This window comes from Indicator indicator, chromosome 8, assembly GCF_027791375.1.
Source record: "Indicator indicator isolate 239-I01 chromosome 8, UM_Iind_1.1, whole genome shotgun sequence".
Taxonomy (NCBI): Eukaryota; Metazoa; Chordata; class Aves; order Piciformes; family Indicatoridae; genus Indicator; species Indicator indicator.
Genome location: NC_072017.1, coordinates 7841935 through 7854817, shown reverse-complemented (window position 1 = coordinate 7854817; position 12883 = coordinate 7841935). Strand labels below are relative to the sequence as shown.

The 12883-nt window shown below is 39.3% G+C and overlaps 1 protein-coding gene across 1 annotated transcript in view; it reads right to left on the bottom strand.

Moving 5' to 3' along the window:
- Positions 1-12883, bottom strand: part of ARAP2 (ArfGAP with RhoGAP domain, ankyrin repeat and PH domain 2) — a 122641-nt gene that overhangs the window by 69187 nt on the left and 40571 nt on the right. The gene's annotated exons all lie outside the window — the stretch shown is intronic.

Sequence of the window (12883 nt, the reverse complement as noted above, 5' to 3'; positions counted from 1 at the left end):
TAGCCACAATTTCAAATGTTAAATCTAACACAACAGGCATTTAGGGATCTACGCAGAAGTGGAAGTACTAATTACATAGCATGAGGCATTGAAGAGAATTAAGTCCTAAAAGGCATTATAGTGTCCATTCTAAGATGAGATTTTTTTAAATGCCATAGTTTCCAGTAATTAAACATAGTGTGGGATAACTCAGCTAATGCTTCCTTGGCCAGATTTCTTACTTAGAAATTTGGGTGGTTTTTGGTTTTTTTTTTTTTTTTTTTTTTTTTTTACCTTTTACAGTAACACTGAAGAATCCAGATGCGGATTTCAGCTCAAATCTTTTTATGAAGTAGTTACTTTTCAACAAGCACCCTGGCTTATCCACTCCTCATATATATATTTTTTTTATTTCTACCTTTCTTCTACCCTCATATACTGCAATACAGACATTTTTATTCTCCCCCCTCATCTCGAGCACCCACTCCATTTTCTTATAAATCAGTGGGTTTCATACTGACAGATCTGCCTTAGAAGAGAGCAGAGAGCTCTGTGAAGTCTACACAGCTCTTAATTCATCCTCAAAGATCACTTCTATGGGAAAGGAGTGGGCAGAATAATCTCTTTCAGAGTATGAACTTGACAGCATGTTCTGTAGCAGTGAAGCATTCTTAAAGTCAAACATCACCAGTGAGAAAAACAGAAGCATGAAATATGAAGAAAAAAAAAAAAAGACTGAGGCTAGAAAAATACTAAATCTTTATTTCTATTAGCAGCAGTGTCTTAAAGCAAATGAGTAAAATGGGGGAAAAAATAACCTTTTTAACTTTCTAGAATTAAATGGTTTGTACTTCCCTGATGTAAATTGGATGCAGGTTTCATTTGTTGGTTTCAATTCTTTCAAATAAATGGCCTTAAGAAGTCCTGATTTTTTTAAAGGGCAGGTAAATGAGACTAAACTTGTAGCTGAACAACAGTGCAATGCATTCCTCGTTTATTAAATAACCGCTGAATGACTGCCAGGAGCCATGGTTAATAGAAGTTCAATACACTCTTAGGTCCAGATGAGAAGCAAATGATGAGTAATGAAGATGACTGAAATAATAACTACCACAGAAAGCCAGATCAAAAGTTCACCTAGTACAGCAGCTTCCCTTTAAGCACTTGCTACTGACTCCTGTCATAAAAAGAATGTAAATAAGAAAAGTTACATTCTCATCTTCCCAAATAAGATTCCAGCAACCTAAAGGAAAGTCCCTCAACAAATAGTTGCAGCAAAACCATCATGCTTACTGGACATCAAAGAATTTAAACAAATGCATATTTTGACCTCTGTAGCATTCTACTTTGGAAATTTCCCAAACACCAATTGTGCAAACCAGCAGTTCTTTTTGTGCATCTATGTTGTTGTGGGTTTTTTTTCGCCTGATGATTGAGAATTTCATCACATGACCTTAAAAGAAAAGGTACCTAAGCTTTATTTACAGAACTGTTTCAACTGGAAGAGACCTTTAAGGTCAGGTCCAACTGTCAACAGAACACCACCATGGCCACTAAACCACATCCTGAAGAGCCATGTCCACACATTTCTTATACACCTCCAGGGAGCTTGTTCCATTGCCAGACCACCTTAGCAGGAAATAAATTTTTCCTATTGTTGAACCTAAACCACTGCTGCCACAGTCCCATGCTATTTCCTTTCATTATATCACCTAACTAGGAAGAAGAGACCAACTCCCACCTCACTCCAACCTCTTTCAGGTAGTTGTAGAGCAAACAATGAAGTCCCCCATTAGCCTCCCCTACTCCAGGCTACCTAGACCATACTGCTGCTTCTTGAAAATCTCTATCTTATATTCCCTCCATTTTCCTCCTTTTTATGAATTCAAGCAACCAGCTGCATCCATTTTCCTTGGAGCAAAAAGAGCAGGCTGCATGGAAGCATCCTGCAGGTCAAAAGATCATTCATTTATGTCTTTGTTGTTCTACAGAGCTAAGTAATGCAGAACTAAGCAAGCATTCTGGAAATTCAGCCTGGTCTCATGGATGATCTTTAAGGTCCCTTCCAACCCAAACCATTCTATGAATCTATATAATTTCCTTTATTAATTTGAAAATCTTTATGTTTAGCTGGAGCACTGACCCTCCCAAATGTGCACATGTACCTAGTGTTTGAGCAATCCCCATGACAAGAGAACAGCTACGATATTTCAAATTTAGCAAGTGCTTAAGAACTTCCAGTCCTGGACTTCAGACTAAGGAAAGTCGAAAAGAGAAATTAGAATATTTCAGAACTGAAGAGGGTAGCAAATTAACCAACTTCAGCAGTACATTAGGCTGAAGTTATTTCCATAATGGTCCAAACAAACTCTTTATGGCAACACTTGGCATAAATCAGGCTTTGTGAAGGACAGGCACACTGGAATCTAATTTTGAAGGTTCAGAATTACATGTTTCCAGGGAGTGCAGTCTTGTTCTCTTCCTCAGAAACAGAAGTGGGAATTCGTAGAAGGAAGAAAGAAATGCTCCACTTGGAAAGACAAATTCATTCACTTTGAGTGCACAAGAGGATAATAGGGCCATTCAAGCACTATACAAAATGTACTGACAGCAAGACCAAGCACTGTCTTTTCAGAGTTGCTTCTGCAGACTGAAAGCTTAGTGTTTCAGATAGATTAAACTGTGTTAGACTTTCTGACACACCAAGAAAAGTTTGAGAAGATTCAAAAATGCAGAGAGAAAGCTGAGGGTTGGGTTTTACTTTTTAAAAAAAATCCAGATATGGCTTAAATGTCTAGACTTACACTAGATTCATGAAGAAAGGTTGAAAAATGGGTTGACAACAGCTTAAAAAAAATTTTTACAGAATGATAGATCAAAACAATTCACTAAACAGAACAGTTAAGTGAAGGCTAAAAATAATAAGGGAAAGCAGAAAGTACGTAATGATGAGGAAGGAATAATTACAATGTGTGAGTCCTGCTGTCATTATCACCCTTGTCTGAAAAAGTGGTAACCTAGGAAAACCTGTCACCTGTGTATAAACTGTGAGATGATAGAACTGTTTTATTTAAGAAAGAAAACATACCTTTAGCATGCATCTTAAAAAGTGCATATCACTGTACAGAATTGTTTTCTGTTATTCATTACCTTTTCACAGGCAAAACCAACCCTGAGACAGCCTTTAGTAACCTTTCTTCAAATCTGTTCTGGATTAAATTCAAGGAGCTTCAAAATGAGCCTCCTACCTTTTCTAATGTATCACCACTGTTTTACAGACAGAACTAAACACCACAAAATTAAGGAAAATTTGACTCCATGTGTCATGGGTTAAGTTGAATATGGGCCTGATATTCAGTACCATGCTGCCACCATGTTAGCTTCAAAGTGAAAGAACCCTAGTTTCTGTCCTCTCCTCCTTAACTCAAGGTGTCTATCTCAGCCTTTCCAGCTGGTGAAGAAGGCTAAACTCTGCAACAAAAATAAAAAATGGGAAAAAATTGTTTCCATATTAATGAAAAATTAGGACATTATGTATTAGAAGCTGAGAAGGAGTGACTAGTAATGCAGAAACTGCTGTGATGATATTAATTCTTAGAATCATTGAGGTTGGAAAAGACCTCTAAGATCGTCAAGTCCAAATGTCAACTCAGCACTACCACAACCACTGAATAACATCCTGAATTCTCTGCATATTTACACTGATTTCCTCTCCTCCTAAACTACACTTAAGCTTAGCTTCTCCAACTACCCTTCAGCAGTCTTTTCAAACCTCCAGAGACTTACATCCCTTGTCGCAGCCTAAAATCTTTTAATGCAGATTTTAGGTGATAGTTGCATATCCTAGATGGGAATAAGAACTGCCACGAGTAAAGCCATATGTACTCTCTCTTGCAGTCCTCCTAATGAGGTCTCAAAATGAAACTGCAGTGAAACATAGACTATCTAATTACACACACAAAAATGATGTTAAGAGAACATGAAGTTTGCTAACTCAAGCCCTGATGAGCAAGGAGATGCTAGAATTCAAGCTGTCTGTGCATGTTAACTCCATAGCTTCATGCTCTTCTATGATGCTACATGAGGTAGTCACAGCATCAATTTTAGGTTCTTTACCTAGCTAAGCAAAACCCCTGTGTCCTATAATAGAACCATTTGAAAATGTTTCAAGTTCTTATTGCAAAACATTTTGTAATGACAATAAGGTATCTGTAATTTTGGAGGTTTAAAAGAAGGAAGAGAAGGGCCACTCACACTTGCTCTAGTCCCTGCCTTGCCCTAGGCTTATTCCTAGTGTATTGCATATGCTGCTGGAGCACATCCCTCTCCTCATCACTCCACATCATCCCATTCTAAGAAACCTAACATGGGTACTTTGAGATGAAAGCCAATGCCTGAGAAGTGAGGACAACTATGAGATTTGCTTCAAAACACACATTCCTGACCCAGACTAAGGCAGTTACAACCTTAGATGTTACTTTTCATATAAGTTCCAAATTTCTCTGTTCACTTACTACACAAGTAATTCAAAATCCTCACTTCAGCAGCTATGTGTATTTTGCAGTACCAATACAATTCTAAATCACGTGATTATGCACCATCAGGCCCAGCCTTGCTTGTTGCATGGGATGGATCTAGGACATATGAAGATGAAAGCCCCCTTCCTGTACAGGCTACAAAATACAAAAAAAAGGAGGATCACGTAATTGAAGTGACTGAATACCAACCTGGAGAGTTAGCTCTTATCTTTGCCTTTGCCAATTTCTACTCAGTGCAAATCAAAAGCCTGAGCATACAGTCATTTCACTGTTCATTTTTCATTTCCTAGTACCTGACTTTATGCTCTAGGGTTTGATTTGCCGAACTGCTGAGCAACTGGAACTTCTGTTGAGACCTATGAAAGTAGTATCCTAAGCAGGTGTAGTTTGACAGAAAACTATTCCCTTCCAACACCCCAGAAAAGACAGAAAACAAGAGAATGCAAAATGGATATTTGAATCATTCACTCTGTTTCTCCTGCATGGAGGAGACAATCATGTTCCTTCACCTAACAGGAACTGTCAAAAAATACATTCATCATGGTTGCTCAAACAGCTAAACAGAGCAATTACTGATGCTTTCCTCTCAGAACATTACTTTCTGTAAGGCCCTTTTCAACAGTGTGCAATAAAAAGGCACAGGTTATTCCATGAAAAGAAATTAAAATTATCGAATTAAGTTACAAAGTAAACAATGCACTGAATGAGGTAGTGCTCCTGTGGAGGAAAACAGCACATTACATTTTAAAGATTTAATTGGATTAAATCAAGATTTTAGAAATAAGCTCAGTTTTCCCATGTTTAGAGTGGGTGTACAAATCTGTAATCATGGTAATGTTATTTCACAGGTTTTTCCCTAAGTTCTCCCCCAAAATGAAGTTTACACAATCATAGGAGCACCTCTCTCCTTACTTAACCCCAAGGAAGTTCCAATCCCCCTGCCTATAGCAGGGGCACCCTCTGCTAGACAAGATTGCTCAAGGCCCTGTCCAGCCTGGCCTTGAACACCTCCAGGGAAAGGCATCCGTGACCTCCCTGGGCAATCTGTTCCAGTGTCTCACCACCCTCACTCTAACGAATTTCTTTCTATTATCTAGATGCTTGGCTTCAATCAAATTGAACATAATAGCAGCCACTGAATATCTTCAGTCTTAACAAGATTTAAGGAACGTAAGACACAACAAAAGACATGGACTCTGGTTCACCACTCTCCTCCTCCTCCTCTGCAGCTCCAAATGGAAAGGCTTTTGTGTGTGATCACAGTGAATTAAGACAAGATGATACAACATGGAAAGTGAAGTTCAAAGACAGCAGCTACGAACAAATACATACATTCAGAAACTAAAAGCTTCCATTTCTTAGTCCTCAAAAGGGAGCAAGAAGATGACAAGAGAGGAGAGGAAAAATATAATTCCAAATATTCACAAATTCGTCACTTGTACAGAAACGTGCTGAGAGGGATTGGAAAAAGCGTAACAAAAAACAAAAAGAACCCCAAAAAACCCACACATACAAACAAACAAAAAATTACACCAAAACTCTTCAACTATTCTACAATTTGGAGTTCAGCTGAGGCACAGAAAGTGTGATTCAGCCCATACTCCATTCTTTGAGCACATTTTCTAGTCACTCAACATAGTAGGAAAGCAACAGTCTCATATCTGAGGCACTCAAGACAGAAACAAGCACTATAAGCAAGCTGGCAACACTGCATACAAAACACTGCAAACAAAACCTGCCTGGACAGATCACACAATACATCAGGTTGAAAGGGACCCTCCAAGGTCATCTTGTCCAACCACCCCCCTGCAGTGAGCAAGGACATCTTCAACTAGATCAGGTTGTTCAGGGCCCCATCAGGTTTGATCTTGAATGTCTCCAGGGATGGGGCCTCAACCACAACTCCGGGCAACTTGTTCCAGTATTTATCAAGCAAGTATCAAGGAAAAGAGAAAAAACTGCTCTCTGTTGCAAATCCCTCTCCTCTACATCAAAGAGAAACACAGACAATTCAAACAATTATGGTGACTCCATCCCAGCAGGGCTCTTCTCCAGCAGAGAATCCGGAATCTGCATCTCACCAGCTAGAGAGGCTGAAGCAACTGCAGCTTGCATGGTCTATGATCTTTACTTTTGCTGCTTCATCAAACATCATGAGATGACTTAAAGATAATGCAGCTAGATAAACAATGCATATAAAACTCCAAGCCTGTCATGAATAAGTACAGCCTCTACTCAAGGCTTTCACCTCCATTCCCACTCCAAAGGCTGTTCACAGCATTGCCTCTTATTAAGAGAGACAATCATGTTCCTCATGATACAGAACTCATAATATATGGAAATGCATTCCATTTCAGAGCTCTTGCTACTTCCTTCAAACTTTTTTCATCCCAAGGGGATACCAGTTTAACATATGCAAAACCTGTTATGACCTGGAAATTCCTCAGTTCTCCTCACTTTCATTGCCTGACCCCATCCACCTGCCTGTGATTTATTTATTCTTTTCATTTAGCTGAAAGAGGTATCCCTATAATCACCATCTTGAACTCACACATACTGTTAAACACTTCCCCTACAATAAGCACCCAAGGCACCTCTTGTTGATAGAAGGACATTTTTAAACACAGCTATTAGTATTAAAATTTAAGTAGCCATCTGGAATCCTCTTTGTACTTCATAACTCCTCAGTGTTTCATAACTGGGAACCTTCTTAGAAGATTTACCAAGATTGTTCTCTGGAGACCAAAATAATCTGTTTATTTTAAAAGTACCACATACATTTATTCATATCTTTATAATTTTCCTGCTGAAGCTTTACAGACACATTGAAGATCTTGCTCTGTATTCACAGTACAGACAAATTGCTTGAGCTCCTAGAGGAAGGACAGACAGATTGTCAGCGTTTCTGTGATATTTTAAAATCTAGAGCTGTGGTCATAGAAAATCTCCAAACACAAAATCATAGAATGGGCTGGGCTGGAAGGGATCTCCAAAGGTCATCTAGTCCAACTCCCTCTGCAGCAAGCAGAGGCATCCTCAACTAGACCAGGCTGCCCAGAGCCCTCTCAAGCCCCACTTTGAATATCTCCAGGGATGGGGCCCCAATCATTTCCCTGGGCAACCTGTTCCAGTGTTCCACCACCCTCATAGTAAAGGACTTGTTCCTAACATCCAATCTAAATCTGTTCTTCTCCAGTTTGAAGCCACTGCTCCTTGTGCTATCACTACAGGCCTTTGTAAACAGTCTCTCTCCATCCTTCTTGTAGGCCCCCTTCAGGTACTGGAAGGCTCCTCTTCTCCAGGCTGAACCACCTCAGCTGCCTCATCCTGTCCTTGTAGCAGAGGTGCTCCAACCCCCTGATCATTTTCGTAGTCCTTCTCTGGACCTGCTCCATCAGGTCCATTTCCTTCCGATATTGAAGGCTCCAGACCTGGATGCAGTAGTCCAGGTGAGGTCTCACCAGAGCAAAGTGGCAGAATCACCTCTCTGGATCTGCTGGCAAAAGTATGGTATTTACCAGTAAAAAGTCCCATTGACCTATTACAATGACTGCAAACACTAAGGTACTAAAACAATTAGTTCTCACTATGCCTACTTCAGTAAAATGAAATGTAATTGAACAATATCACATTTCACAAGTAAAAATTATTCATAATTTCTCCTTTGATAAGCATTAGCAAAAATTTCTCCATAGAAGGAAGTTTTTCAAAGCCTTTTTTATTCATAGACTCCTAGAATGGTTTGGGTTGGAAGGGACCTTAAAGATCATCTAGTTCCAACCCTCCTGCCCTGGGCAAGGACACCTTCAACTAGACCAGCTTGGTCAAGGCCTCATCCAACCTGGCATGGAACATCTCCAGGGAGGGGCATCCACAACCTGGGCAACCTGTTCCAGTGTCTCACTACCCTCACTTTAAAGAATTCCATCCTAACAATCAGTCTAAAACTGCCCTCCTCAGGTTGAATCCATCCCTTCTGCTCCTACCACTACCCTTGTAAAAAGCCCCTCCCTAGCTTTCCTGTATGCCTCTTTCAGGTTCTGGAAGGCTGATTAAGGTCTCCCTGGTGCCCTCTCTTCTCCAGATTGAACAGCCCCAACTGTCACAGCCTATCCCCTCAGGGGATGTGCTCCAGCCCTCTGATCATCTTCATGGATTTTATCTGTGCCTCCTCCAGCAGTTCCATGTCCTTCTTATGCTGGGGACACCAGAACTGGATGCAGTTCTCCAGCTGGGAGCAGAGGGGGAGAAAATCACCTCTCCTGTCCTGCTGGAGCGTCATCAGTGTGAGGTTGTAAAGCAACATCTAACTTGGGAATTCTGGGCCAGGATCTGGACTAAATAATACTACAAATGGGATCCATCATCAACCTTATCTCTATGTAACCTGCAAAATCCAAAATACTTACAAAGGACAATTGATGTAAAAAAAAAAATAATAATAGTTGCAACACTTTTCAAAGTGCCATCCAAATAACTGTAATGGACATTTTTACATCTTAAGCAAGTATCTATGGCTTTTTGAACACCCTATATGCCAAACATACCCAATTTTATCATTAGATCACTACAAGATTTCCCTGCTGATGTTAATAAAACTAACAGTTCAGATTTCAGATTCTATCAAACTGAACAGCCCTTCAGAGATGATACAAATTGCAACAAAATACACACACACACACACCAGCCCCACCCCAAAAAAACCCCAAAACAATAAAAACCCCATCTCATTAGGATTATTTTAATCTAGAAGAGCTCTGGATTGCACAAACAGTACTTTCTCCAGTTCGGGAGATTTTGGACACCTGCTGCTCACAAAGCCATTAAAAGAAAGTTTCACTTTAACAAGTGACATTACAATCTTCAATTTAAGAGGAAAAAAATAAGTCAAGGAAAGTATAGTTCCACACAAAAGCTTTTGGCCAGATGGTACAAGTTCTTAGCTAGTTAAAAAATATTCACTCCAGCAGAAAAGGGACATTAGATCCCATCAGACCTCATATTTGCTTAAAATTGGAAAATTCAGAAAGTTTTGAAATACCTGAGCCAAAATATCACAATGAATTTTCTGCTTAGGAAATACAAACAAATAACTAGTAAAACTATAATTTGAGTCTGTACATACCCAGAAACTTTGAAGAACTTTGAAGAACTTAGCTCCATGGAGGTACAGACATTTTCTAGAAGCTAATGTCAAGCAGCAACTTCCCCTTAACCAAACAAGACCAAAGTATGATTTGTGAACTCCACACTGGTTTAGAGTAATATATAACAGCAGTGGGTAAGGACAGCAACATCAACAGTTTTGCCATACATTATTCTATGCCTGGACCAAGAGAGGTCTGATGCCATGACAACAGCAATGCTGCACAGTGGCTTTTGATAAGCAGGAATCCTGCCTAACTGAGTCAGTTATTTCAGCATTTTCTCCTCCTTACATTTAGAGTTCAGCCAAAAATGGAGTGGTTTTCCTCTGCTGGCTTTAGATTCAGACATACCCATTTGTCTTTATGAGACAAAGATGAAAGGAGTTGAGGAATGCATAAGAAGTATGTTTGATTTTTTTTTTTTTTTGTAAAGCAAAATCACTCATGGCCACACACAGCTACAGTTCAGCAGCTCTTCACTTTCATATTTGCCTAGACTGTGTCATGAAGGCAATGATTCCACATAAAGAAAATAATGTTCGTATAAAAGTAAATGTGTGGAAGAGTTTCACAAGTCAATGCGGTTCACAAATAAGCAGTCTACTTTTCACTACTTAAATACTGAAATGGCTGGAATATTAAATGCTTATGGAGTTTCCTGAACTCCCAATAAATCCATCATAAACAAGTTTTATTATGTGTTCACATAAAAACCGTTGCAATTTGGTTGTAGTGATTTTCAGATTTAGTTTAGCTTTGATTTTACAATGATGAAAGCTAAAGAAGGGCAACTACCACACTTACATAATTTAATCAAAGGCATTCACAACTCAAAGAATAACCCCATACAGTTACAGGGAAGCTATTCAAATATTTTTATGATAGACAAAAATAAAACAATGGTCCAGTTATAAAACATCTGCTTTGCACTCACATTTCAGGGTTTGGTCTAGAATTAACATAGTCTTTATGAACCAAAACACCTTTCTCCTAATTAACATAGCAGCCTTGAATTTTTCATGAATATCAGTCTTCCAAAACTCAAAAATTGCGAGAAGCAACATATGTTTAAAAAAAAAAAAAATCAAGCAAATTCAAGCTAGCAACAGAATTACTTTCTGCTAATGAGGAGCAGAACATCCAACAGACAAATAGATATTTGCACTCCATACGAATACAGAGCACCCACACTCTAAGGAAGATACCATGACAAATTAGAACTTAAATGTTGTAGGTTAAGGATTAATTGTAAAACCACAGAGGTCCTCCAGGGGATTAGAAAGTCCCGGAGGGAGGCACAGAACCACAGAATGCCATCATAATTGGTTATTCTATTCCCTTTTCCCGTGTCTCCCTGTCTAAGGAGCAGAGTTTCTGGTCAGCCCCGTGTCTCTCTGCGGACAGCTGGCTTTTGCTTTCCTTTGCAGCGTGGGGGAAGTTTTTTTGATGGCTGGGGGATATTTTCTGCTGCGTCATTGAGGCCTAGCTCAGGGCCTAGTTAAGGCCTAACTGAGGACTAGTTTGGGGCTAAGCTGGATTGTATATATATCCTTTTACCTTGGTGCCTTTTGTGCTGTATTTACTTTTGTAAATATTATTTCCATTTAACTTCCAACTCTGTGCGAGTGTTTTTATTTACTCCTTTGGGGTAAATTACATTCTGTCTTGAGCTGGAAAGGCTCAAACCAAGACATTAAAAAAAAAAACAAACCAAAAACCCCCAACAAACCTCGTTCCTTAGGAAAAAAAAAATTAAAAAACAACAACATACTCCTTTTCAATACCCTTCACACACTGTGTTACCAACCAAAGAGCTAGTTGGTAGAAAGAAACCTAAAAACTACTCAATCTTTAACAAATTATCTCTAGTTACCATTCCTACATTTATCTTTTTTCACCCAGCTTCCTCTCGTCACAGAATAAGCAGAGGAAGGTCTTGCAGGACTCAGGATAAGCTGCAGACATGCAGCTCCCTTTGTACCATAATGATTCCACCTGTCTCCTGCAGTCTTTTCACCTCTCAGGTCTCTCAGTCCCATCCATCTCTCTACACAAGGAAGAAATAAATCTTGCTCATCTGAACTTAATGAAAGACTGAAAAAGCAAAGCTTGCTAAGAGCAATGTTAACTCTGTTTTCAGAGTTCTTGGAGTGAGGCAACAGGCCTTGATTGCTGCTTACACTGAGCCTAAAACCATTAATAATGTCTCAGTAATGGAGCAAACAGAAGCTTAACTTTAATATTTTGCAAGTTTACAAATTTATTTCCTCAATGTTCTACTAGGACAGCCTTCAAAATCATGCAATAATCAAAATTATTTTGAAACAGACATATGACCATGCTCAGATAAGCCAAGATGCCTTACAAATCATAGATGAGTAAAGAACAGCACCTACACTGGCATATTGTTCATGGAAAGTGACAAAAATTCCCTGAAGCACTGACTTATAGGCTGATCAAACAGCAACATCCTGACCTAGACACCAGCAAAATGAACCCACTTCCTATCATGGTGAAAGCACAGCTATGAAAAAGCTGTTCTGGCTCAGAACTGAAGGCATGCAGGTGCTTCTCATCATGCAGAACTTGCATCAAGGTTTGCTCAAGATAGCACTGCAAAAGGGAAGCTCACAAATAGTAAAATAGAACAAGCTATAAAATTGCTCCATTTCAGGACATTCAGAAACCCAGCAGCAGCAGTTTGTACCAGCTGTGGGTGGGGAGGCTTGTATCATGCTGCAATGATTTTTGAGAACAGAAAATCTTCCAGAAAAATCCTTCTATATTAGCACAAAGGGGCAGCTGCAATCTGCAAACACACGTTAGTTAGAAGGAGGTGAATTTTCCCAGCATGACCATGCCATTTAAAAAACTAGGACTAACAGGAATTCAGGAATAAAACAAAATACTGGACTAAAATGAAAACTTGGCAACTCTGACATTAGTGGCAAAGCTCCAACTGACATTCACAGAGCTGGAGATTCACCCCACATATCTGTTTTTAGATCCTGCAATCAACAGCTTTCCTCAAACTGCACTGGAAATGCATCTTTTTAAATTTTCCGTTTAGAAGGAGAAGCAGCCAGAATAAAATCTGCACAGGTTTCTTTAAGGTTAATTCTAAAAATACATCTGCATGTACTGTCAAGAGAATGAAATTTAGGTCTGGGGATGAAAGACCTGCACAATGAGAAGACCTGAACAGGCAGCACCACAGAA